The sequence below is a fragment of the Macaca mulatta genome, chromosome X (assembly GCF_049350105.2).
Source record: "Macaca mulatta isolate MMU2019108-1 chromosome X, T2T-MMU8v2.0, whole genome shotgun sequence".
Classification (NCBI taxonomy): domain Eukaryota; kingdom Metazoa; phylum Chordata; class Mammalia; order Primates; family Cercopithecidae; genus Macaca; species Macaca mulatta.
The window spans coordinates 141002589-141030575 of NC_133426.1; the positions used below are offsets into that span (position 1 = coordinate 141002589).

The 27987-nt window shown below is 45.7% G+C and overlaps 5 non-coding genes across 5 annotated transcripts; all 5 read right to left on the reverse strand.

Annotated features, from left to right (window-relative positions):
* Nucleotides 1–21556: 21556 nt before the first annotated feature.
* Nucleotides 21557–21634, reverse strand: MIR450B (microRNA mir-450b). Its single transcript, NR_032529.1, has one exon. It is a non-coding gene; the product is annotated as a microRNA mir-450b (primary transcript).
* A 78-nt stretch (nt 21635–21712) lies between these two features.
* On the reverse strand, nt 21713–21803 carry MIR450A-1 (microRNA mir-450a-1). The gene has a single exon (NR_032527.1). It is a non-coding gene; the product is annotated as a microRNA mir-450a-1 (primary transcript).
* A 76-nt stretch (nt 21804–21879) lies between these two features.
* MIR450A-2 (microRNA mir-450a-2) lies at nt 21880–21979 on the reverse strand. The gene has a single exon (NR_032528.1). It is a non-coding gene; the product is annotated as a microRNA mir-450a-2 (primary transcript).
* A 727-nt stretch (nt 21980–22706) lies between these two features.
* On the reverse strand, nt 22707–22803 carry MIR542 (microRNA mir-542). The gene has a single exon (NR_032594.1). It is a non-coding gene; the product is annotated as a microRNA mir-542 (primary transcript).
* Nucleotides 22804–27685: 4882 nt separating this feature from the next.
* On the reverse strand, nt 27686–27756 carry MIR503 (microRNA mir-503). The gene has a single exon (NR_032555.1). It is a non-coding gene; the product is annotated as a microRNA mir-503 (primary transcript).
* Nucleotides 27757–27987: the final 231 nt, after the last annotated feature.

Here is a 27987-nt window from a genome sequence, read left to right on the forward strand (position 1 = left end):
GTGGTGGGCACCTGTAATCCCAGTTACTCAGGAGGTTGAGGCAGGAGAATCGCTTAAACCAGGGAGGCAGAGGTTGCAGTGAGGCGAGATCTCGCCATTGCACTCCAGCCTGGGCAACAGAGCGAGACTCCATCTCAAAAACAAACAAACAAACAAACAACAACAACAAAACACCCACATTTATTTTCTCAAAGTTCTGGAGGCTGAAACTCTGAAATCACAGTGTCAATAGGGCTGTGCTCCCTCCAAAGACTTTAGGGGAAGATCCTTCCTTGCTTCCTCCTAGATTCTGGTGGTTCCTGGCAAGCTTTGATATTCTTTGGCTTATGAGAGCGTAATTACAACCTGTACCTCCATATTCATGTGGCCATCTTCCCTCTATGGGTGTCTGTGTCCAAATTTCCCTCTTATGGACACCAGTCGTATTGGATTAGGCTCCCCCTAATCCAGTATGACCTCATCTTAACTTGATTACATCTACAAAGACCCTATTTCCAAATAAGGTCACATTCACAGATTCCAGGTAGACATGAAATTTGGGTAACACTGTTTAACCCAGTATGCCACCTATGAAGTATTCTTTTTATTTTTCTCTTCAACTTTTATTTTAAGTTCTGGGGTACATGTTTAGGATGTGTAGGTTTACTACATAAGTAAATGTGTGCCATGGTGGCTTGCTGCACAGATCAACCCATCACCTAGATATTAAGCCCAGCATCCATTAGCTATTTTTTTCTGATGCTCTCCCACCCCCCGCCCCACCCCTGACAGGTCCCAGTGTGTGTTGTTCCCCTCCCTGTGTCCATGTGTTCTCATTGGTCAGCTCCCACTTATAAGTGAGAACATGCAGTGTTTGGTTTGCTGTTCCTGCATTCGTTTGCTGAGGATAACAGCTTCCAGCTCCATCCATGTCCCTGCAAAGGACATGATCTTCTTTATTATGGCTGCATAGTATTCTGAAGTATTCTTGACAAAAAGAAAAAATCAACCTCAATCTAGAGTCAACTAAAAATTTACAGAAAATACAGGCGACTGAGTAACGTGTTAAATGACATCACAGGGATGCAATTAACCAACTCCAGACTATGGAAAACTCTACAGGACAAACTACCTGGTACCTTCAACAGATAAATCGCAGGGAATAAAGACATGATAGGGGAACCTAGACTAAAAGAGACTTAAAGATGAACCAATAGCTATGTTTGGACCTCATTTGGATCCCAATTCAAACAAACTTTAAAATACACACCCATTTATGACACTTATGAGACAATTGGAGATTTGAACACTGACTTGAATATCCATTGATATTAAAGAATTATTATTTTTGAAAATGTGGAATAATATTAAGGCTATGTTTTTTTAGAGAGTCCTTATCTTTTAGAAACATACTAAATTTGCAGATAAAAGTGACTTGATGTTGGGGATTTTTTTTCAAAATAATATGGGAGTTGGGGGACGTGGGTGCAGATATGGCTGTGACAAGATGGTTCATGGGCTGATAATTGTTGAAGCTGGGTGATGGGTACATGTGGAGGTTCATGATACTATATTTTTATGTGTTTCAATTTTTCCATAATAAAAATGGGTTTTTTTTAGAAAAAAGAAAGAAAGAAAAATAAGGTATCAGGATAAGCCTAAACAAGAAGGTGACATTTGCTCTGGATCGTTCAGCATGTACAGGGCCCCTGTCACCATCTGGCTTTAAAAATACTAAAAAATAAATATTGTGTAGGGGCTGTGAGAGATTAAAGATGGCCACAAATTCTTTTTTTAACCCAATTCTCCCATGTGATTTATTTTAAAATTTATGTATTTTTATTAATTAATTTATTTATTTATTTTTAGAGATGGGGTCTTGCTATGTTGCCCAGGCTGGCCTTGAACTACTGGGCTCAAGTGATCCTGCCTCAGCCTCCTGAGTAGCTGTAACTACAGGTGTCCACCACTATGACTGTCCTCTGCCACAAATGCTTTTAATTCTCCCCTTAAGAGCTGAAGCTAATTTCCCTCCCTTTGAATTTGGCCTGGCCTTAGAGACTGGCTTGACCAATAGATGGCAGCAGAAGTGAAGTTCCAGGGGTTCTGAGGCTAAGTCATGAGAAGCCTTCTAGCTTCTGTTTGGCTGTCTTGGAACACTCTCTGGATGTCCTGGGCTACCATATGAGAAGTCTGCTTACCTCGAGTCAGTCATTCTGGAGGCCATGCTCCAGTAAACAGTCCCAGCTGACTCAGTCTTCAACCCAACCCCACCAAGCCTCCAGACTTGGGATGAGAGGACTTCACTTGCACTTCCCAGACCGGCCCATCTGCTGTGTGAAAATAACGGTCAACCAGCTGAACCCTGCCTGAATTCCTAACCCATAACATCTGGAGATACAATTCAATGGCGGATGCTCTAAGCTACTAGGTTTTGAGGTAGTTTTGGGGTTTTTGTTTTGTTTTTGTTTTGTTGTTGTTGTTGTTTGTTTTTTGAGACGGAGTCTCGCTCTGTCACCCATGCTAGAGTACAGCGGCGTGATCTGGGCTCACTGCAACCTCTACCTCCTAGGTTCCAGCAGTTTTCCTGCCTCAGCCTCCCAAGTAGCTGGGATTACTGGTGCGTGCCACCACGCCCGGCTAATTTTTGTATTTTTAGTAGAGATGGGATTTCACCATGTTGGCCAGACTGGTCTCGAACTCCTGACCTCGTGATCTGCCCGCCTCGGCCCCTCAAAGTGCTGGGATTATAGGCCTGAGCCACTGCGCCTGGTTGGTTTTTGTGGTAGTTTTTAAGGCAGCAATAGGTGGCCAAAACATAGGTTTATAAATATGACAAACTATTTTTTGTAAGCAAAGGAATAATAAACACAAAGGCAGGATGGTGTTTCTTGGGGGAGGTAGGTGCAGGTGGTAGAGGCAGGGGCAATGAGATGTGGAAGAACACAGGTAGAACTAAAGGTGTTTCCTAAGAGCCTACTTTGGAGGTTGGGTGTTGTGGTGGATTTTTTTTTTTTCTCACTGTTGCCTGGGCTGGAGTGCAGTGGGACAATCACAGCTCACTGCAGCCTCGACCTCCCAGACTTAAACAATCCTCCCACCTCAGCCTCCTGAGTAGCTGGGACCACAGGCAGGCACCATCATGCCTGGCTAATTTTTTTCTTTCTGTATTCTTTTGTAGAGACGGGATTTTGCTATACTGCCCAAGCTGGTCTTCAACTCCTAGGCTCAAGTGATCCTCCTGCCTCGGCCTCCCAAAGTGCTGGAATTACAGGCATGAGCCACCGCACCCGGCTGGTTTTTATTTTTTTATTTTCATTTTTAGAGACAGGGTCTCACTCTGTCACCCAGGCTGGAGTGCAGTGGCATAATCACAGTTCACTGTAGCCTCCAACTCCTGGTCTCAAGTGATCCTCCAGCCTCAGCCTCCCTTGCAGCTGGGACTATAGTCATGAGCCACCAGGCTTGGCCCTGTCTACTTCTGTAACAAGGAGAGCAGGCAGTGAAGTGCTGTTCAGCAATGTTGTAATTAGAAAGGAAATGGGCAGGGCAGAGATACAGATAAATTGCTGTTTTACCATCTTGCCCAACACGGTTGTAATCAAGCCTACACAAGTATAAAGGTAATTAGCCAGTAATTGACCTGCCTATTTCTTCCATCTACAAGAGACTGATTTTAAATACAAAGATGCAGAAAGATTAAAAGGATGGGCTTTTTATGCTGATAGCACTCTTACAAACCTGGTGAACATTCCTGAAAGTCACCAGACTTTCTTTAAGAAGTTTAGCAATCACCAACACCACAAAGTGACACAGTGCAAGAAGGGCAAGGATTCTCTGTATGCCTGGGGAAAGTGGCGTTATGACAGGAAGTAGAGTGGCTATGGTGGGCAGACTAAGCTGATTTTCCGGAAAAAGGCTGAAACTACTAAGAAGATTGTGCTGAGGCATGAGAGCATTGAGCCCAATTGCTTATCTCGGAGAATGCAAACATTTTGAACTGGGAGGAGATAAGAATAGAAAGGGCAGAGTGATCCAGTTCTAGCGTGATCTTTTTTATTGGGAAGAAAATACAATCTTGAGGTTATGTTCATTTCATTTGGTTACAGTTGCCATTTAAACTTTTATATATATATATATTTTTTAATATATATATAAACATGCACACACACACACACACACACACACACACACACACACACACAGTCTCACTCTGTCGCCCAGGCTGGAGTGCAGGGGTGCAATCTTGGTTCACTGCAACCTCCACCTCCCGGGTTCAAGTGATTCTCTTGCCTGAGCCTCCTGAGTCGCTGGGATTACAGGCGTGTGCTATCACACCTAGCTCATTTTTGTATGTTTTGTAGAGATGGAGTTTCTCCATGTTGCCCAGACTGGCCCCAAACTCCTGGCCTCAAGGGATCCGCCCTCAGCCTCCCAAAGTGCAAGGATTACAAATTTGAGCCACCATGCCCAACCTACAGTTGGCATTTGGGGAGGGAATAAACTAGAGCCATCATTAAAATTCCCCTTGTGGAGAAATTTATGCTTCGTGAAAAAAAGAAAGTAAAAGGATGGAAAAATGTATTGTGCAGTAAGTGTAAGAAAGCTGCATGGTTATATTAGTATATTAGTATAAGACAAAGTAACTTCAAGACAAAGAGAATTACCAGAAAGAAAGAGGGCCGGCCAGGCACGGTGGCTCACGCCTGTAATCCCAGCACTTTGGGAGACCAAGGCGGGCGAATCACAAGGTCAGGAGCTCAAGACCAGCCTGGCCAACATGGTGAAACCCCGCCTCTACTAAAAATACAAAAAAATTAGCTGGGCGTAGTGGCAGGCACCTGTAATCCCACCTACTCGGGAGGCTGATTCAGGAGAATCGCTTGAACCCGGGAGGTGGAGGTTGCAGTGAGCAGAGATCAACCCACTGCACTCCAGCCCAGGCAACAGAGTGAGACTCTGTCTCAAAATAATAATAATAATAATAATAATAATAAAATAAATAAATAAATCTGTTAGGATATAATGGAGATCTGAAATTTACTATCAACCACCTGGATCTAATTAGAGAACAGTATACCTAACAACAGCAGAATAGACACATTCCTTTCAAGGGCACATAGAATGGTCACCAAGATAGAGCATATTCAGGGAGATATGATAAGTCTTAAAAATTTTGTTTCATCGACTTTTATTTTAAGTTCCAGGGTACATGTGCAGGATGTGCAGGTTTGTTACAGAGGTCAACGTGTGCCATGGTGATTTGCTGCACAGATCGTCCCATCACCTAGTTATTAAGCCCCACATTAGCTGTTCTGCCTGATGGGCTCCCTCCCCAGCCCCCACCAACAGGCCCCAGTGTGTATTATTCCCCTCCTGGGTCAATGTGTTCTCATTGTTCAACTCCCACTCATAAGTGAAAACATGCCGTGTTTGGTTTTCTGTTCCTGCATTAGTTTGCTGAGGATAACGGCTTTGAAATCTTCTAAAGTATGTTCTCTGATCACAGTGAAATTAAATCATAAATTAACAAAATAGAAAAAAATTCCCAAATTGTAGTAAGTCAACTAATACTTCCATGCAACTCATGAATCAAAGAAGAAATTAAATGAGAAATTAGATTTACGAATAAATAAAATGCTGTACTTATGTTGTTATTTCCTGATTTTACATTTTATTATTTATTTATTTTTAATTAAAAAAAATATTTTTTTTTTTTGAGACAGGGTCTCGCTCTGTCACCTAGGCTGGAATACAGTGGCGTGATCTTTCCTCACTGGAACCTCTGCCTCCCGGGTTCAAGCAATTCTCCTACCTCAGCCTTCTGAGTGGCTGGGATTACAGGTGAGCATCACCACGCCTGGCTCATCTTTGTATTTTTAGTAGAGACAGGGTTTCACCATGTTGGCCAGGCTGGTCTCAAACTCCTGACCTCAAGTGATCTGCCTGCCTCGGCCTCCCAAAATGCTAGCATTACAAGCGTGAGCCACCGCGCCTGGCCTGATTTTACATTTTAAATATTACCGATTAGCAAATATTGAAGATGAGGATTTAACTGTCATATAGGCACACACACATATTTATCCTCTTTCCGTCCTCCCAACAAAGTTTTAGCAAGTTTTGCTTAATTTACATTTGGTGCTTTCATTAAAATGACTAAATAAACATTGTTTTCTGCTGAGTGAGATACTATACTATGATTACATATCCTTTGTTGCACAATGTTTTGCTTTTCTTGTCCCCAGCCGCTGTTTCCCTCTCTCTGTCTCACTCTCTCTCCAAATACCAATGAAGGCAATGTAAGGATATAACCATGAAGAGGGCCTTCACCACAAACCATGCTTTGCTCTGATCTTGGCCCTCTAGCATCCAGAACTGTGAAAAATAAGTTGTTTAAGCCATTATGTCTATGGCATTCTATTATACCAGCCCAAAACCACTGACACGGTGTCTTAAATCTTTATGTGTTTGAGGCCTGGCGCGGTGGCTCATGCCTGTAATCCCAGCACTTTCGGAGGCTGAGACGGGAGGATCATTTGAGGTCAGGAGTTCAAGACCAGCCTGACCAACACAGTGAAACCCTGTCTCTACCAAAAACACAAAAATTAGCTGGGTGTGGTGGTGGGCGCCTGTAGTCCCAGCTACTTGGGAGGCTGAGGCACGAGAATCTTTTGAGCCCAGGAGGCGGAGGTCACAGTGAACCGAGATTGTGCCACTGCACTCCAGCCTGGGTGACAGACTGTGTCTACAAACAAACAAACAACAACAAAAAAAAACACTTTATGATGTGATGTATTTGATTATCTTTGATTATGTGTTGGATATTAAATTTTTTCATTAAAATTTTTTTCTTTTTAAAAATTTCTTGTTTCTGGCCGGGTGCAGTAGCTCACGCCTATAATCTCAGCACTTTGGGAGGCCGAGGTGGGTGAATCACCTGAGGTCAGGAGTTCGAGACCAGCCTGGCCAACATGGCGAAACCCTGTCTCTACTAAAAAGACAAAAATTAGCTGGGTGTGCTACTAAAAATATAAAAAATAGCTGGACGTGGTGGTGGGCGCCTGTAGTCCCAGCTACTCGGGAGGCTGAGGCAGAATTGCTTGAACCTGGGAGGCAGAGCTTGCAGTAAGCCAAGATCACCTCACTGCACTCCAGCCTGGGCGACAGAGTGAGCCTCCATCTCAAAAAAAAAAAAAAAAAAAAAAAAAAAATTCGTTTCTTTTTGTTTCTTATTTTTCTTTTACTAATTCTTTCTTTCTTACAAACCCTTGTGTCAAAGGCTGACTCTCCATAGATCACAGTGAAAGAACTGTCCCGCGATGGATGAAACCCTGACACAGAAGCAGGTCATCTACAAATGCTTTAGCACCAGGTTTTGCACAAACATGCATTGCATGACGTGGACGTTAGATTTTAATTTAAATAAATAGTTTGAAGCCCAGGATATTGTTGTATTCCTCCAAAGAATATATGTACATTTATCCTCAGGTGTCTGGGGCTACTAGCTATCTGAAATCAACTGAACTTAATTTCAGGTTATGAGATTTTCTGGGTTACTGAGATGAATGGAATGCAGGCTGCAATGCACGTGAGAGCTAGTTTACTTCCAAGTCATCCTTACTCCTAGAGTAGAGCCTTTCAGGATAAAAACCATCCCTGCCCCCAAGCAGGGATGGTTTCTCAGTGTCTCCATTATTTGTTTTTTTTTTTTAGAGACGGGAGTCTCCGTATATTGCCCAGGCTGGTTTCAAACTCCTGAGCTCAAGCAATCCTCCTGCCTCAGCCTCCCCAAATATCTGGATTATGGGCATGAGCCATCGCACTCAGCCAGAGTCTCCATTTTTGACTGACCCTGGACCCTGACTTTTGTTCCCTGTCTCTGAGCAAAAGTGACGCCCAAGATTTGGGCTCATCTCTCTGGGTTCTTGCTCTCTTCCGGAGCTTGATGCATTTACCTTCTCACTATCTAGTTAAGTATTTTACACTTTTGAGGATATTTTTAGGTGATTTTGTCCACCTTCTCTGACATTTTTAGCAGTAGTGTTAGTCCAAATTACCTAGCTTGTGATTTACAAAAGCTGGTGTTGGCCGGGCGCGGTGGCTCAAGCCTGTAATCCCAGCACTTTGGGAGGCCGAGACGGGCGGATCACGAGGTCAGGAGATCGAGACCATCCTGGCTAGCACGGTGAAACCCCGTCTCTACTAAAAAATACAAAAAACTAGCCAGGCGAGGTGGCGGGCGCCTATAGTCCCTGCTACTCGGGAGGCTGAGGCAGGAGAATGGCGGGAACCCGGGAGGCGCAGCTTGCAGTGAGCCGAGATCGCGCCACTGCACTCCAGCCTGGGCGACAGAGTGAGACTCCGTCTCAAAAAAAAATTTTTTTTAAATTAAAAAAAATAAAAGCTGGTGTCTCTCCCTCATTTTGCATCCACCCTCCAGGAGCTTCCTGAGAAAGGGTGCAGTAAAAGGAATTTTTGAGACTGCGCAAGTTTGAAAGTGTTTGTATTCAAGCTTCACACTTAATTGTTGGTTTGGTCTTGTATAGAATTCTATGTTGGATATTAATTTTCCTTCAGAATATTGAAGGCATTACTTCCTTATCTTCTATCTGCCAACACAGTATTTCTCTGGAAAAATCCAAAGCTATTCTGATTCCTGATCCTTTGTATATAACCTATTTTTCCTTCTGGAAGCTCTTAGAATATTTTCTTTTCTTTTTTTTTTTTTTGAGATGGAGTCTTGCTGTTGCCCAAGCTGGAGTGCAGTGGCACGATCTTGGCTCACTGCAACCTCCACTTCCCAAGTTCAAGTGATTCTCCTGCCTTTAGCCTCACGAATAGCTGGAATTACAGGTGTGCGCCACTACACTCAGCTAATTTTTGTAGTTTTGGCAGAGATGGGGTTTCAGAATCTTTTTTTTAATTCTTGTTTTTGAAATTTACACAGAAAGGTTACTTGATGTGGGCTTTCTTCATTCACTCTGTTAGGCACACAGTGTATTTATTATTTGAAAACTGGAACTTTATATCTTTCAGCTTTGGATATTTTAATGTATCATTTCTTTAATAATATTCTCTCACTTTTTTCTTACCCCCTTTCTGGCACTCTTACATCACATCTGGAACAATCCTCTAATGTCCTTTTCCTTTTCTGGTCTGTTTGGCTGTTCTTTGCCTTTTTTGTTCTGCTGAGTGGTATCTTGAACCTTTAATTTCCTAGAGCTGTTTCTTGTTCTTTAAATGCCCTTTTTTTTCTTCTTGGTGAATAAATAAATTATCTTACGCCTCTGAGAATATTGTGGATTTCTAAGAATTGCTTTTTGTTGTTTGCATTGTTTCTTTTTCATTTGAGTTTCTTTTTTTTCTATTTGTTTGTTTCAATGTTAGAGGCTTTTTATTAGTGGCTTGGCCAGAGCCAAGAGTAGGGTGAGGCAAGCAGAGAGCCCAGGGTGCAAAATGTCAGGGATCTCTCAGGCTCGAGGTCCTGCAAGTGCCGGGTTGGCACCTGAGAGTGAGGGCCTCCTTACATTTTGCACCCAGAGCGCATCGCTTACCTCACTGTTGTCCTAGCTCTGAGCTTGGCTGTCCATACCTAGGGTTGAGACACCTATAAGCTGACTGGAAGCTCCGTGGCATGAATGCGGCCTGTCTGCTGGCTTCACTCTAAAATGATTGGACCATGCTGGGTGCGGTGGCTTATGCCTGTAATCCCAGCACTTTGGGAGACCAAGGTGGGTGGATTGCTTGAGCTCAAGAGCTCCATGCCAGCCTGGGCAAAGTAATGAGACCCCATCTCTACAAAAAACACAAAAATTAGCCTCGTATGGTGGCACACGCCTGTAGTCCCAGCTACTCAGGAAGCTGAGAGGGGAGGATCGCCTGAGCCCAGGAGTTCGAGGCTGCAGTGACCCCAGATTGCACCACTGCACTCCAGCCTGGGTGACAGAAGGGGACCCTATTTCAAAAATAAAATAAAATAAAATAAAATAATTGGACCAGAACACAGACATTTAATTATGGCATCTCCAAATGTAGACTATCTTAGTTTGGGTTCCTTTCAAAGCAGAGGCTGAGAAGAGGATTTGAGAGCAGGTGATTTATCTGGGAGTTGGTCCTGGGAAACTGGGGTGAGGGAGCCAAGAGAGTGAAACGGGGGAAGAGGAAAAGCCAGTAAAAAGGTGCATTATGAATGAGGTCATCCCTGTAGGAAACAGGAGGCTTCCTTGGAAACATCCAGAAGGCTTTCAGTATTGTCCACTGAAGAACAGGAAGCCAGAGCCTTTAAACCGAAGCTCCCATCCCCACCATGGAGGCTTCTCCCTGGAATGAAGGGAGAATGGCTCAGCCTGCTGTTAAAAGTCAGCCAGTTAAGAGAAGGCCTTGAAACTGAAAGCAGAAAGAGACTTAATGCTCCCTCCAGGGCAAACACTGTGCTGCCTGCATGAGGTCAGGCTGATCTTGTAGAGAACAGCGCACTTCAGCAGCTGAAATTGGTGGGGCTCAAGGGGAAGGGACAAGAGGTACTAGAGACATCTGCTACGGAGAGTAAAAGCCAGCAAGCCGGCCTCCTTCTCAGGGCAGTAAGGTGGTTTCCAGGGAGCTCAATGGGGAAGGGCAGCAGGGGTAGGGATGGTGGAGTTGTCATGCATTTAGACTTTCACTAATTGTCCCAGTTTTCATTTGACACGTCATTCCCATCCTCAGCTGTGTTAACTGTGACTAGGATCAGGTGTTCTAGAATTCATACTAGTCCCACCCACTCTGCATATTGATGGCCTCCTCAGCCCATTGGGCCAAGATTTGGCCATGCCAGATTCTCCTCCACATGTACACCCTCTGAACCCTGCTTGGGCTCTGAAACAATGCTCCAGGCCACCCCATGGCACGGATACCCTATACGCCCCATCCACGCTCTGACATCCTATGCCAGGCTGCCCCTCACCACATGGATGAGCTACTGACACCTCAGGATCTCACATCAAACACCAGCCCACCATCCTTCCCCGGTTTGAGCTCTGACACGCCAGGCCACGCTACCCATTGACAGTAGTATCTTCAGCTGGCTTGGCCTCTGACAGCCACACTGGGCCCTCCCCCTACATGGTTGGCCTCACCTTGCTCAGGCTTCAGCTCCCCATGCCGACCCCCCAGTGGGTGCCTTCCCCCACACACACACCCTTTTTTTTTTTTTTTTTTTTTTTGAGACAGAGTTTCACTCTTGTCACCTAGGCTGGAGTACAGTGGTGCGATCTCGGCTCACTGCAACCTCCACCTCCCTCGTTCAAGAGATTCTCCTGCCTCAGCCTCTAGAGTAGATGTGATTACAGGTGCGCACCACAATGCCCAGCTAATTTTTGCATTTTTAGTAGAGACGGGGTTTTGCCATGTTGGCCAGGCTGGTCTCAAACTCCTAACCTCATCAGGTGATCCACCTGCCTCGGAGTGCTGGGATTACAGGCATGAGCCATTGTGCCCGGCCGCCTTCTCCTTTTATCTCAGGTTTGGAAACCTGCAGGAGGCCACCCCACACCCCCTGCAAACACCCTCCTTACCCCACTTGGGCTCTGGCTTTGCATACCGAGCGGCCGCTGTGTGGATGCCCTCATGACCCGGCTCATGTCTGATACCGTCTTGCCAGGCTGCCTCGGGATGCTGACTCCCTAGCTCGGCCTCTGACTCTCCAGGACAAGCTGGTCCCCACGTGGACATCCTGCTTGCTGCACTTGGACTCCGAGTCCCTCTGCCTGGCTGCCTGTGGCATGGATGTCTTCCTTACCCTGCTTGGGTTCTCGACCTCACATCAGGCCGCCCCTCCATACGGATGCCCTCTCCTCCCTGCTCATACTCAGTCCCCAGCAGACCATCCTGTGTGGATGCCCTATACTGCCCTGCTTGCAGACACCATTCTCAACCTTCTAGGGTCCTGTTTTTTTGAGCTAGGATCTCGCTCTGTCGCCCAGGCTGGAGTGGAGTGGTGCCATCAAGGCTCACTGCAACAATCTCCCTGGCTCAAGTGATCCTCCTACCTCAGCCTCCCGAGTAGCTGGGACCACAGATGCCCACCACCACGCCCAGCTAATTTATTTATTTATTTATTTTTGTTTAATTTATTTATATTTGTTTGCAGAGATGAGGTCTCATTATGTTGCCCAGGCTGACCTTCTAGGTTCTAACACCTGTGCCAGGTTGGCCCCATGTGTGGATGCCCTCCCCAGGCTCTGTATGCCACACTGGGTGGCCCCTCCACACGGATGATCTCTTCACCCTTCCCGGGCTCTTACTCCCTGCTCCAGGTCATCCCCCTGTAAGGTCACTATCTTCAACCCACTCAGGCACAGACTCCCATGATGAGCAGACTCTCCCCACCCCCATGCACTTGGACTCGCTCCTCTTGGTTTTGTTTTGTTTTGTTTTTGTTGGAGTCTCACTCTGTTGCCCAGGCTGGAGTGCAGTGGCGTGATCTCAACTCACTGCAACCTCTGCCTCCCAGGTTCAAGCAATTCTCTTGCCTCAGCCTCCCGAGTAGCTGGGATTACAGGCGCCCGCCACCACACCCAGCTAATTTTTATATTTTTCGTAGAGATGGGGTTTCCCCATGTTGGCCAGGCTGGTCTCGAACTCCTGACCTAAGCGATCTGCCCACCTCAGCCTCTCAAAGTGCTGGGATTACAGGCACGAGCCAGTGTGTCTGGCCATTTGTTATTTTTGTATAAGTATTTGAAAAATATTTATTATTTTAATTTAACTATTTAATTTCTTAAATTAATTCTTTAAATTAATTGACCCTTCCAACATACATTTATTGTTTCCATTTCTTCTTATTGTGGTTATTTTTATATGGCATACAATTGACGGTTTTAACCATTTTTAAGTATACAGTTCACTGGCATTAAGTGCATTGACATTGTTGTGCAACCAGCACCACCATCCATCTCCAGAACCTTCCCATCATCCCAAATTAAAATTCTGTACATATTAAACACTAACTCTATTCTCCCTCCTACCCCAGCCCCTGGCAAGAACCACTCTACTTTCTGTCTCTATGAGTTGTGCTGCTCAGATGGGGACATAACTCTTATAAGTTGAATCATACAGTATTTGTCCTTTTGGTTCTGGATTATTTTACTTAGCATAATGTCCTCAAGGTTCATCCACCTTGTAGCAAGACTCAGAGTTTCCTTCCTTTCCAAGGCTGAATAATATTCCATTGTATGGATATTTTGTTCATCCATTCACCCATCAATGGACATTTGGGTTGCTTCCACCTTTTGGTTAATGGGGATCGTGCTGCTATGAACACCGCATACAAACATCTGTTACAGAGCTTAATATCGCATCAGATTTATGCTACAAGAAACGATAAATCCATATTGGCAAAAACTCATCAAAATGTATACATTAAATATGTGCAGTTTTGTATATCAATTATACCTCAATAAAGCTGAAAAAAATTAATATGGGCAAGAAGGAGTGTTCTGCCTATCAACTGTGACATAACAAACCACACCCAAACTTAGTTTGTTAAAACAACAATGATCATTTCTTCTGCTCACAAATCGGCAGTTTGGCAGGGGTAACTTGCGATATCTGGGGTCTTAACTGGAATGACCTGTACCACTGAGGGCTGGAACAGTTAGGGACTGCCCAGCAGCTCCTTCTCTCCAAATCGTAGTCTCAGGACCTCTCCTTGTCATTGCTTCACATGGTTTCTCCAGCACGATGCCCGTTGAGTAGGTAGATGCCTACGTGGAAGCTCGAGGCTCCAAGAAACCCAGTGGAAGCTGCGAGGCCACTTTGGCCACATTGGGCAGTGAGTCACTGAAGCTAGCCCAGATTTAAGAGGAGGGGCTGTAGACCTCAAGTCTCTATGGGAGGAATGTCAAAGAATTTGTGGCCGTCTTTAATCTGCTGGAGGGAGGTGTGTTTGTCTTGCAGGTGCTCCACTCTGAAGAATATGAGTATCCGAGGCAAACAGAGCTGCCCAGGTTGAGTGCCAGTAAATCTGCCTTTGCAAAATTGTAACTGAGGAAATTATGACAGTGAAAGAAATCAGACCTAACCAACTGCATCTTGCTTCCAACCTTTAAGCTGTCCTTGTTAATTCCTAGGCGTAGGCCAAACTAACTTTGGGAAGGAATTCAGTTCATAGTTTGACTCTGAAACAAAATTGATAATATCCCTTTCCTGAAAAGACCCCTTCTTGCCTGGAGACCAATCTGCCTTTGCAAGACTAACAAATTAGTTACAAGACTAGAAATTGCAGTTTGGGGATCATGCAGCCTCTGGCTCCAAGAGTCTGAATCTCCCCAAATTGGTCCTGGGGATAACATCACTATTGTAAAGCCTAAGATAAGTGCTTGAGATATTTTGCAGACCCTGCACTCAATGGCTCGGCTGACACCACCCAGACCAGTAATCTGGCTCAACCAGTTCTGCCATCGCACCCAAGAACAGAAGACAGCAAGAAAAACTCACCTCGACCCCCTAGGATTCTATCTTCAACCTGACCAATCAGCACTCCCCATTTCCCAAGCCCATACCTGCCGAATTATCTTTAAAAACTTTGATCCTCGGCTGGGCACGGTGGCTCACGCCTGTAAGCCAAGCACTTTCAGAAGCCGAGGCAGGCAGATCACCTGAGGTTAGGAGTTTGAGACCAGCCTGGTCAACATGGTGAAACCCCATCTCTACTAAAAATACAAAAATTAGCCGGGCGTGGTGTCTTGGGCCTGTAATTCCAGCTACTCAGCAGGTTGAGGCAGGAGAATTTCTTGAACTGGGAGGCGGAGGTTGCAGTGATCCAAGATCACTGCACTCCAGCCTGGGTGACAGAGTGAGACTCCATCTCAAAAAACAAACAAACAAATAGAAACTCTGATCCCCGAGTGCTTGGGGAGACTGATTTGAGTAATAATAAAACTCCAATCTCCCGCACAGCCAGTTCTGCGTGAATTACTTTTTCTTCACTGCAATTCCCCTGTCTTGATAAATCGGCTCTGTCTAGGCAAGGGGCATGGTGAACCCATTGGGCGGTTACACTGGAAGCAGGGGTAGGATGAAGCCACAACTCTGGGGAGACAGACAGAGGTAGGAGAGGACGATGGAAGGGTGATAGGATGAGGGTGTTTTTTCTTTTGGTTGCTCCTGGTGAGATAGACTTTCACAAACTAAAGCCACTCTGAAAAGAACCATGAAGCAACCCTTTGCTTCATCGGCTAGACCTGAGGTTTGTTCATGGTTGCCTTTGAATTCTTTCTGGTCCTGGACAGGGCCTGTGTGCCTTCCCAGTCCTGGAGGCACATAACAATGCTATTTTGCATACCCATGATGTGAAATAAATGGAGGTGATACCTGTGTCTTGTGACAGGCTGGGCTGTGACTTAATGCTTCATGTGCCATAGAGTGTGTGGGAGCCTGTTGCAGTTGAGTAGGCAAGACTTTCCAGAGTTCTCTAAGGAACAAGTTCAGTTCCAAGTGACAGAGCATGGAATTGCAACATAATACATAATAATGTTTTTTGGTTGTTGTTGTTTGTTTTGTTTGTTTTTTTAATAGAGATGAGATCTTACTTTTCGTCCAGACTGGTCTCAAGCTTCTGGCCTCAAGTTATCCTCTCACTGTGACCTCCCAAAGTACTGGAATTATAAAGTGTGAGCCATCGCACCCTGCCACAATGCTGATTTTTTTTTTTTTGAAACGAAGTTTCACTTTGTTGCTAAGGCTGGAGTGCACTGGCATGATCTCGGCTCACTGCAACCTCCACCTCCCGGGTTCAGGTGATTCTTGTGCCTCAATCTCCCGAGTAGCTGGGACTATGGGCATGAGCCACCATGCCCAGCTAATTTTTGTATTTTTAGTAGAGACAGGGTTTCACCATGTTGTCCAGGTTGGTCTTGAACTCCTGACCTCAAGTGATCTGCCCACTGTGGCCTCCCAAAGTGCTGAGATTACAAGCATGAGCCATCACTGTGGGCCCTAATGCTGTTTTGATTGTATAAATATTTTGTCCTATATCAGGAATCTCTTCAACTGGGCTGTGACAACCCCCTTCAATATCCTCTAAACAAATATGGTTACAATATATTTTATCATGGGACACTTTTGAGAGTGAAAGAAGATGCTACTAATAATTATGACAATAAAGTAGGCCTAAGCCAGGACTGTCCCAGGAAAAGGATTAAGATGGCCTTATCCCCAGGCCATCTCTGTGCTCAATGTCATCAGTCAACCTGGATGGAGCACCTGCTCTGCTGTGCCGGGAACAGCGCTGGGCTCCATGACAGATTTGGGGGTGAAGAAGGGCCTGGTTCTTGGTGCTTCCTATGGATTTGCAGAAGGCACGCCTGTAAAAATGGACATCTTATGAGCCAGTGTCTGGACATTGGGTATGGCAGGAGGTCAGATGAGGTTCAGTATGACTGGGGTGGTCGAGGAAGTCCTCAAAAGAAGGAGGCACGTGGAATAGGTCTTGAAAGGTAGGTGGAGGCCTGGCATGGTGGCTTACGCCTGTAATCCCTGAACTTTGGGAGGCCGAGGGGAGTGGATCACCTCAGGTCGGGCGTTTGAGACCAACCTGTCCAACATGATGAAACCCCGTCTCTACTAAAAATACAAAAAAATTAGCCGGGCGTGCTGGCAGGCACCTGTAATCCCAGCTACTGCGGGGGCTGAGGCAGGAGAATCACTTGAACCTGGGAGGCGGAGGTTGCAGCGAGCTGAGATGGCACCACTGCACTCCAGTCTGGGCAACAAGGGCGAAACTCTGTCTCAAAGAAAAACAAGGTAGGTGGATTGGGGCAGGGAGGGAGAGGGAAGCCTTCCCTGCAGCTCACATGTTCCTATCAGTGGCTTGTGGACTCCATGTGCAGACAGGTGTGGGGTCGAGGGGAGAGGAATCCAGGGCTAGGTAGGCCTCAAAGCGAAGCAGCAGTGCAGCACATGGGCAGAGGGCAAGAGAGTGGAGCAAGCTGGGAAGGCTGAACCCAAGGACCCGGCCAGGAAAGGATGGGAGAGCAGGAAGAGCTAGGCCTGGAGCACTTCCTGGAAGCACTTTATTTTCCTCCCAAATTGGGTTTCCTTCCAGAGACCTTGATTCAGGTAGGCCACCTTCATCATGAGGACATTTCAAAAACTGAACAAATCAGAGCGCCAGCCACTCTGGCCTTTTTGTCGTCACTGCTTCCAACCTAGCCCAGCCTCATATCTAGACATTTGTGAAAGATCATGTGATTCCGCTGCTGAGAATATTCAACGCCCACCCCCCAGCCCTTGTTTATAGTAGTCCTCAGGCTAACAGGCAAAGTCTCCCTCTTGTTTATAGCATAGTCCTTAGGCCAGCATGTCAAGCCTCCCATGGTCTGGTGAGCAGCACTGTTCCAGTTGCAAGTGACAGAGATGGAGGCACAACTCAGTGTGGTAGGGAAACGCCGCAAGAGCAGGGTCTTCGTCTCCTTTGTTCACCGCTCTTTTTCCATTCCTAGAATAGTGCCCAGCACTTAGAAAGTACTTGATAAGTTTTGCTGAATGAATAAATGGGACTAGCTCAAACAAAAGGGACAATATGTGCTCTGGTCACTGAGGGACAGGAGGGGAGCTGACGCCAGAACCACCTGGGTTCAAGGACTCAAGCAATGTCATTAGCTCTGTCTCTGTCTCTCTGTCTGTCTGTCGTCTCTGTCTTTTATGTGCATGTTTTATGTTTTTATGTGCATGCTGTTCTCATTCTCTCCTGCTAATATTGCTCGGGTGAGAGATGCGGCAGAGCAGGGTGAGGGAGGGCATAGCCATATACAGCTTTAGGTTTAGAAGCCACAGAGAAAGACTCTCTCCATTTCAGCATTGAACATAAAAAACAAAAATAAAAACAAAACAAAAAAACAGGCAAGGCTGAGTATGGGGGCTCACCACTGTAATCCCAACAGTTTGGGAGGCTGGGGCTGGAGGATCACTTGAGCCCAGGAGTTCAAGTCTAGCCTGAACAACATAGTGAGACCCTATCTCTAAAAAAAAAATTAAAAACTTAGCCAGGTGTGGTGGTGTGCCTGTCATCCCAGCTACTCAGGAGGCTTAAGCGGGAGGATCGCTCAAGCCCAGGAGTTCGAGGCTGAAGCGACCTGCATTCACACCATCACACTCCAGCCTGAGTGACAAACTGAAACCCTGTCTCAAAAAAAAAAAAAAAAAAAATCCCAGGCAAGTACTTTGAGTGGTTAGGCTGGGGTCACGTGAACTTTCTTTACCACAATCATTGTGGAAGAGAGGATGGGATACTGTGGTTTGCCTGACCTGGGTCACGCGCCTGGTGAAAGGCTCAGCAGTTTACAGAGATGGGCAGCCCTTCCAGAATCCCATGATTGCAGTGGAGGAGGGGCAGTTCAGCAAAGGAAAGAGTCAGGGAGCTGTTATCAGAAGACAAGGAGTGCTGGCAGGAAAAACAAACAGCCAAATGCCTAGAGACCAGTGCACAAATACTCCCTTGGAATGAGACTGGAGTGGGAGTCCTGGGACAGCCTGGAGGGGCCTGCAACAAACTGGAAATGATTTTGTGAGGTCTCAGTTTTATCTTTTTAAATTTGTGCTTGTTTTTACAGAAAAACAATGCTATAAATTATTCATTATGGAAACCAAGCTGTGCTCTAGGAAACTGTGCCATCTGTATTCTGTGGCTTTTGGCAACACATGGGACACTCTCTTATACCCTCGAGGGCTTGCGTAGCCCACATTGAGAAGCAAGACTTGACCTTAATTTCCTCCAGATTGCCCTGTGGTGACACCACATCCATTCCTCCAGTGCTTATGTCATTATCCGCTGCCTGGAATGTCCACCCCTGTCCTCTCTGCCTCTTCTGGCCCCACCCATCTTTTTTTTTTTTTTTTTTTTAAAGAGATAGGACCTCACTTGGTTGACCAGGCTGGAGTGCAGTGGCCATTCATAGGCACAATCATCATGGCGCACTGCAGCCTGGAACTCCTGGGCCCAAGTGATCCTCCTCCCTCAGCCTCTGGTGTAGCTGGGCCTACAGGTGAACACTACCATGTCCAGCCCCACCAACTTATGCAGGTGCTCATCAAGTCCCATATCCTTCATAGAGTCTTCCTGAGTCAGTCCCTGTGTCCTTTAGACCCAGTGTATTACAATGGAAAAAGCCCTGGAGCTCAAGGTTCAAGTTTCGACGTTGCCCAATTCTCTGCACGACCTCTCTGAGACTTATTTTCTCTCTCTCTGCAACTTGGTTTTCTCTTCTGTAAAATGAGGGGCTGAACTTGTGTAAAATGAGGATTTGTACCCTGTTAACAAAGGCAAGCCCTTGGCACCTTGTGCACCTGCCCCTCCTCAGCCCCTCTTGGCATACTTCCAACTCTGAGAAGCACTCTTTGTACTGGCCAAATTCTAGGACATTTCATTGGTTCAGAAATTCAGCAGGGTACAGGGACTCACGCCTGTAATCCCAATACTTTGGGAGGCTGAGGTGGGAGTATGGCTTGAGCCCAGGAGTTCAAGACTAGCCTGGGTGATATAGTGAGACCCTGTCTCTCTGTCTTTCTCTCTCTATATATATATAAAGAAATTCAGGGGCTGAAGATTTTTTTTTCACTGGGGTCAACGAAAGGTGCTTAAGATCAATGCTCAATTTGGGGTGATTTTTCTGTCTGTCTCTTTCTCAGCCCTAGAGGCGAGACCTCCCATTTAGAAATGGGTCCCTGTCACACTCTGCCCCTATTCCATACATTTTGTACAGCAGGGACTAGAGTGAGCCCTAGGGGAAAGGAGGCCACTTAGATGGTTGCTTAGCAAAGCAGATTCTCTGTGTGGTCTGACCTGGCTCAGACGAAGGTCAAAGCCTCAGCTGATCCCTGCTCTGTACCCAGTGGCAGACAAAGTATCCGTGTGTTCAAGGCCTCTCTGGCTCAGTATCACCTTAACCCCCGCTTCTCCCCTACCCTCTCCTCTACCCACAAGTAACTAGCACAGAGGTAGGTACCCGGTAAATACACTCTGACAGAGTGTGGCAGAGAAAAATGCTCATGCTCCTTAAAGAGGAGCACGCACATTTAAGCACGGGGACCAGTTTGGTTGTATGATTATGTGTTCTTAAGCAGAGCAAGGGCAGGGCATCAGGAAATTGGAGGAATGGTCTCCTGTATCTTTGTAAATGGATATATATATATATACACACACACACACACACACACATATATATATACACACACATATATATATACACACACACACACACACACACACACATTTTTTGCGCCTCACAACTCAGCTTCTCCTTTAAGGAATATGATGGATCTATTTTGAGAGTAATGTCGGCTGGGCACGGTGGCTCACACCTGTAATCCCAGCACTTTGGGAGGCCGAGGTGGGCAGATCATGAGGTCAGGAGATCGAGACCATCCTGGCTAACATGGTGAAACCCCGTCTCTACTAAAAATACAAAAAAATTAGCCAGGCGTGGTGGTGGGCGCCTGTAGTCCCAGCTACTTGGGAGGCTGAGGCAGGAGAATCGCTTGAACCTGGGAGGCGGAGTTTGCAGTGAGCCGAGTTCGCGCCATTGCACTCCAGCCAGGGTGATAGAGCCAGACTCCATCTCAAATAAAAAAAAAAAAAAAAAAAAAAAGATAAAAGAAAAGAAAAGAAAAAGAAAGAAAGTAATGTCTAGTCATATGGACTTGCTAGAGTGCCAAATATGTCTTTCATGGGGGAACAGTTCCCAAAATGCTACTAAAAGGATAGGAAGGACTTTAGATCCTCCTGTAATGTGTCTCTGTTCATATCAGTGCCACTGAGGAACGTTAAAACCTTGGTAGGTGCCCTTCAGACCATGGGCCAGGTACGTGACCAAATGGTTCCATCTCTCTTACCAGAACAGGGATTGCCTAAATTGGGGTGTCACATGTGTTCCGCAACACCAGAGTTATTATGGAGCTCAGCTGAATTTGCGGGAAAATGCAGGGCGGCCTTACCTGCATCTGCAAGAAGTTGGCTGAGTGGAAATAACCTTTCTGTAAGGTGTTTTCCTGACTTGGGCATGTCTCAAAGTGGCCAATGTGTCTTGAGGCCCTGGGCGAGCATCCAAGTACCGCCTTCCTGAATTGCTACTAGAGGAAAAGGAGCCTGTTTCAGCTTTCTGTACTTCTTTAAATGTTACTTTGATTAGACAGGAGATAGCAGTTGGTTTAGTAATATTACTATTATAACTCTGTTGTGGTTATATTTTTAAGTTATACTTTCTCTTTCCTTTGCCAAGAGCAAATGAACACACATTTGCACTGCAGATCCAACTGAAGCTGTACAAAGGTTTCCCAGATATGTTTGAAAAAGTATTCTAGGCCCACTGCTGGCCAAATAGGAAGTCTTCCCCTACCCTTATGTCAGCGGTTCATGCTTTAAAAAACATACAAACTTTTTAAAAATAAAATGCTTTATTATTGCTATAAAAGTAATGCATTTTGTTGTTTACACAAATATTACTTGGAAAATACATAAAAGTATAAAGAGAAAAACAAACATTACCTATAATACTGTCACAAGTTTTGGTATATTTCTTCCTAGACTTTTCTCCATATGTTGATACAAAACTATGGATGCAAAATGATCCCAATACGCTTATACTACATATTCAGGAACATATTGCAAAAATAATTCTGCATCTTACATTTATCACAGAAGTAAACCACAGATAGCCACTGTTAGATTTTTGGTTTATTTCCTCCATCGTTTCATCTGTATATTGATACAAAACTACACATGCAAAATGTTCCCAATATATTTATAGTACATATTAGGAACACATCGCAAAAACAGTTTAGTATCATTTTTGATTGCCTATAGTGACACAAGTCAGCGATAACCACCTCTAGACTTTTGGTATACTTCCTGATGGCCTTTTCCCCCCATATTATTGATACAAAACTATGAATGCAAAATGTCCCCAATACATTTATATTACATATTAGGAACACATCGCAAAAATAGTTTAGCATCTTTCTTTGGTCACTTTTATACCACAACTCAGAGATAATCACAATAAAATTTTTATATGTTTCCTCCTAGCCTTTTATCTGTATGTCGATACAAAACTATTCCTATAGAATGCTCCCTATATACCTACATTGCAGAGATGGGAAAATATTTTGTACCTTTTCTCAATCGCTAAATATTTGATCAGGAGCACATTCTCATGACATGAAAACTAGTTTCAGAAACATTACTTTACATGAAAGCATCCTATTCTATTGTACTAGCTACACTGTATTTTATTTGTCCAATCCTTTGTTGTTGGTCATTCAGGATGTTCCTAACTTCCATCCTTAAAATATTGAAATAAGCATCTTCATGCTTTTTTTAACTGGGGCTTTCTGTTCATGTAGTTTTTATGGTTTTTCTTGACCACTTGTGTGGAGTCAACATATTAAAAATGACCCTGTGTCTGTAATGCTTATAGCAAAATGTTTTCCAGTTGTTTGCTTGAGCATAAATTCTTTATTTTAGCATGCTAGCACAAGTATAAAATCATATACCCTATGTAAGTTTCAATTCATTCAACAGACATTTGAAGCAATAAAGACACAAATAGTTAAGGACATTCGCATTACACTCCTATGAAAACACAACTCATCCCCCCCAACCCATAGCAACCCCTTTTTTCTTTGCTTAGGGCCCACTTTCTTCCTGATAGTTTCATTGATTCGTCTTGTAATACTTACCACGTGTTTTGCTATGAAGATGAATGGCTCCCAGACCTTTCAGTTATCAATCTGTCACAAGTGCACAGTGGTATCTCGTGACATGATGATCCCCGAGATGTCTGAGGTCTGTGCATCCTTGACTGATCCCAAATTTCTGTATCACCCATGACCCCTAAAGACTTTTTAGAGAATTATATTTTGGCAATGTAACAAGAAAACGTGGCATCACACACACACACACACACACACACACACACACACACACACCATGAAAAAGTAGAGAAAGAAGAAACTTCAGCTCTAATCCCACCACCCTTAAGTAACGAGTATGTCTGTTTTGCAGGTTTCCTCCAGGTTCTGCTCCTATTTTTCAATCATGGTGTCCATGTGATTTTGTGGCCCTGATTTTTTTTAAAGTTGATATCATAAGCATTTTCCAGGTTTCTGTATAGTCTCTATCATTATTATTTGTAATGGCTGAAAAAGGTTCCATTGAGTGAGTGACTAGATTAAGTCAACCCCTATAGCTGGACACTTCATTTGTTTCCTTAAGATAATTTGATTGAATCTACAGAAAATAACAAATATGGGACAGAGGTTTAAAAGGAATTTAAATCATGCTTTTTTGGTTTGTGCAGATTGACTTGTACACGGCTGGGTAACTTATAGTCACTATTAAGTAATCCTGGGGCCAATCTTGGGCCTCGCCCAGAAAGTGTTCGATGTATAGGCCAAAGCTCATCATAAGACTAGTCAGTTTCACCTGGAATTTTGGTAACCAAACACATTCACTTCCACTTCCTGCTCTGGTCACTACTGCATAGTCGGTTCTGATGAACAGGTAATGACATAAGGAACACAGTATGAGGCTTGGAGGAACAGCCCCCAGAGATTAGCCTCAGACAAATCCTTAACCTGCAGAGGCCCCAGTTTTCTTGTCTGTAATTATTTTTTGGACTGCCTTAACTCTGTTTGTCTCTCAAGGTTGTCACAAATAAAAAAAAAAAAAAAAGAAGAAGAAAGTATTTGGAAAAGTATGTAAACACACGATACAAAGGCAGGATGTTGGGATACTGGTGATTCTGTGGCCACGCCTTTAGAAGGTCTGGTCTTAGGGTAATAGTCTCGTCTGGATGGCAGGTGGGGGTGGACATGAGGGAACACGTGAGGGAACTGACTTGGGAGACTCAGACTTCAAAGCTACCAAGACTCTCACCCTCAGGTTGCTGCAGTGTTCTGAGCTCCCTGACTCCAGCAGTGGAGCCAAGGCCATGTTTCCAAACTCCCACCAATTGCTCAGATTATAGAGCTCAGTAGTGGAATGGGGAGTGCTCAAAGGCCCAAACAACCACAGGAAGTGGAAGTCTTTCGGGACTCCTCCCTCTTGGCTCAATTTACTATCCCCACAGGGGTTTTAAGCCTGGCGGAACTTGCCAAAGAGATCAGCTGTGGAGCTGGGGAGGGAGGAAAAGGTGGCAGATAGGTGAAATATTATGAAAGAGCTAGACAATCCTTGTTTATTCACTGAGCAGTAACTAATGGGTGGGCCTGAGTGGGATGTAGGGGGGCAGGGAGATACATGTTTGCTATACTTGATGTATATATACTCTTTTTTGCTTAAGAGTCATGTGATAACTCTAAATACAAATGCATATATAAAATTCTAGGGTTATGAGATTAAGTCATACTGCAGGCCAATGGGAAAAAAGATCTCTAAAAACATATGCCAACTTGCATATAGCCCCTGACTCAAGTCTTTTAATTTCTATCGATAAACTCATTGATCTTCCCCAAACATATGTTTTGAACCTAGTTTTATTTTCATCTTGCACAGTCTCAGGAAAGCTGCCTGTAAGTTAACTCCCATCTCATAGGCTCAGGTTTTCTGCAAATGTTGCCCTGAACTCTATAGCAGTCCAGGATTCAGGGAACGAACCCAGTCCCCTGCTGCCCCATCTGCCTTGATGAGTTGATAGGTATGGTGTTTTAAAACAATCCGCAAAACAATTTGCACTGCAGAGTACTTAGGAGTTTTTAATTGGACAGTTGCCCATATTAATGGAAATCAAAAGCATCGTACAGTCATTCAATGTCCCAGCACTGGAGTACAGCCCACTGTTTTCCTGTGTGGGGTTCCACTTTAGTCCTTGTCTGTGTGCATGCATACATTTTTACAGAGTTGCAACCACTGCCTTTTTCTGTGGCTCTGGTTATTGACATCTAGTTTTCCAAGTAACATTGACACACATCTGTTCAAATCAGTTGACGTTACCATCATGACTGACTCATTTGGCGGGAAAACCAAATTTACATGCCAATTGGAACAAAGAAGTGTGGGTATGGGGGAACAGCGGGGAGAAAGAAATGGTGGGAGAAGATTCCTTGGACTTACAGATCATAAAACATTTCCCAATAACATTTTTAAAGGATGTATAATATTACACTGAGTGACTGATTATATTTTACCCTTCTATTTGGGACACTTGGGTGCTTTTCAATGCCTAGAGAGTTTTAAAATGCATATAAATTACAGCCTTTGAGAGATGATTGTATTTTCTTGAAACAGGAGTCTTCTTGTCCAGATCCCCGCCAAGAGTGTTGATGTAGTGTTCCTTTGTCGGAAAAAGAAAAAAAAAAATCAGTACTGCTAACTGGAGATGCCGGATGCCTTCAAGAAAAACATTCCTGTGATTTAAATTTTTAAAAAATTATGTTCAATTCTGGTTTATCAAACAACCTGGGTATCTTGTCTCATAACTTACCAAAATGTCGAATTTTAGATTTAGATTTATACTAAGCTCTTCCTAGTTTAAGGGCCACGTCTGCCTAATAAACTTTATACAATGCCACGTGCACGCAGCTTCCTCACTAACAAATAACATGTGTTGGGGAAAAAAATGAGAAAATAGTGGAAAGGTGCCTCCTTGGAGGTGGTAACATCGGGTCAATTAATCAACCGAGTATAAATTGATTCACTTTAGACAAGTCTCCCACACATTATGATGCACATTTAGCAACGTTGAAAAACAATTTAAAAGAATACCTTAGGGAGTTGTTAAAGAGAATTTATAGTCTGGAACGAATTGCAATCTTCTTAATTGATACGGAAATGTTTGGCTAAAATATTGCTTTATTCACATTTTTGTCCTTGGAGGAAAATCTAGGCACACTGCAACTTGGATCGTGTAAATAAAGGTACAAGGAATGTTTTAAGTCAGAAAAGGGCACCACGCAGTCGGGGGGCTATGTGGACGAGCTCAATTTCGATGCATCTCGGGAGACCCGGGCAAAAGGCCGCTTGGATTCCGGGAGGCAACGCCCCCAAGTCAGGATCCCTTGCTCGCCGCCCTCCGCCCCTCGTGTCCCCAACCAGTCCCGTATCTCACCTGGGTCCTGCAGGCGTCCACTGGAGGAAGCCGGATGGCGCGGGCTTGGTCTTTTCGGGAAGGCTGGCTGGCACCGGGCTTCCTTCTGGCTCCAGGGGGAACCGTACAGAACGAGGAGAAAGGGGGAAGCTGGTGAGAGGCAGAAGGGGCGTCACAAGGTGGCTCCCCCACCCCCAAGTGCAAAGGCAGGCGGATGCGGGAACCTGTTCGCCGTTTGAGCCTGGAGATCGCGGGCCTGAGGGGCCCTGCGCTGGCCGGCCGGAGCGGGGCGGGAGCAGAATGGGGGCTTCCAGGCCTGAGAGTCTCCGCCGGGTCGGGCTGGTGGGCGGCGCCCCGGGAGCCTGAGGGTCCCCGTCGGCCCGGGAGGGACCCGAGCCGCCCCCGCGCACTGCCCCGGCGCAAGGGAGTCTGGGAGAGCCAGCGTCTCGGGCCGCTGAACCCGACTCCCAGCTCTGGACTCCGGAACCCCGGCCCCACCCCAAACTGGGAAACTTCTAGGGGCCCACTCCTGGTCCCGGGAAGCCCAATTCTAGCCAGCCCATTCAGACCAGAGGCATTTGGGTGTGTTGTGGCTTTTGTTGAAAGGTGACAAAAAGTGTGGGAAAGATTCCACGCCTCCCTCCCCACGCCCGCCAATGGTCCTTTACCTGCCCATGTTTCAGATCAAATAATTAGCTCAAGTGATTTGAACAGAAAGTTAGCGAATTAGCCCATTTCCAGTCAGGAAAGCTCCCAGGCGGGCAACTCGCAACCCCATGTCCTCACCGAAGGCTCAGGAGGCCAGCCCAGTGAGGGATGGAGGTGGCTTTGGAGGGCGACAGTTGTGCAGCACTCATGAGCGACAGCGCCCAGGACTTTTGGAGTCACGAAGGGCCCCTGAAATCGACAGCTCAGGTCCCGCCCTTGGGGCGACAAAGGAGTCTTGGGGGCGCGCCTCCAGGGTGGAATTGTGGTAGCAGATTTTTGGGAGAGGAGGGCGCAAAGAAGCTAGAAACGCACATCCTCATTCGGGAACTATCCCAAGGCCCCCACGCTTCTCAGCAGGCCTCAGGCTCAAATTGGGCAGGTTGGCGCCTTCCACCCCGCCACGGGTTCATCCGCCCGCAAGGCCTCGCGCCTCACCGGATCCTTCTAGGGTGCTGGAGCTCCATGGAGCCTCCCTAACCCAGCAGCGGGGAAGGGAGGGCGAGGGAGTGGGGAAGCAGCCTGTTACTTTTATCTTTCCTGAACTCTTAAGTCCCTTCCATACCCAGGACATGAGCGCGTTTACCAGGAACCGCAGGGAGGTGTGAAGACTTCTTGCAGCTGCTCACCCTTCCTCTCCCCTTACTCCTTTTCCAGTCCTCCCCACCCCCCACCATTTCGTGGTTGGGGACTGAAGATGGGTTTTCTTCGTTGTCCTGTGGATGGTATTCTGATTGGGAAGGGATTTTTTTCAATTGTTTAAATTCTACCTGAGCAGGGAAAGGGGGTGCCAAAATGAAGCATCATTCACGTCCAGTCACATATGCAAGGACGGGGCAAACGTTTGATGCAATCTTGGGTCGCGCTGCTCCCAGGGCCCACGCCGCAGGCGATGGCCTAAGACTTACCTGCTGGGTAGGCCCGAACGGCAGTCCCAGACTTACCCTGGCAGCGGAAACAATACTCCAGAGTACTGATCACTCACTGCAGAACTGTTCCCGCTGCTAGGGCACGGCTGAGCGCGGGCACCGCGTCCCTCCTCGACTCGCACCGCCTACGTGCGCCCTGGACCGGCCACCCCTAGCCCAGCCAGGAATACTGCCCTCCCCGGACTACAGTCCTGCTGCATGGACAAGGAAGGTCGAGGACCCGCCGGAAAGAGAGACGCGAGCCCCCGCCCACCTACCTGCTCCTGAGCCGGCCTCGCGGGGAGCGGGCACCTGGTGGCAGGAACACGCGTCCG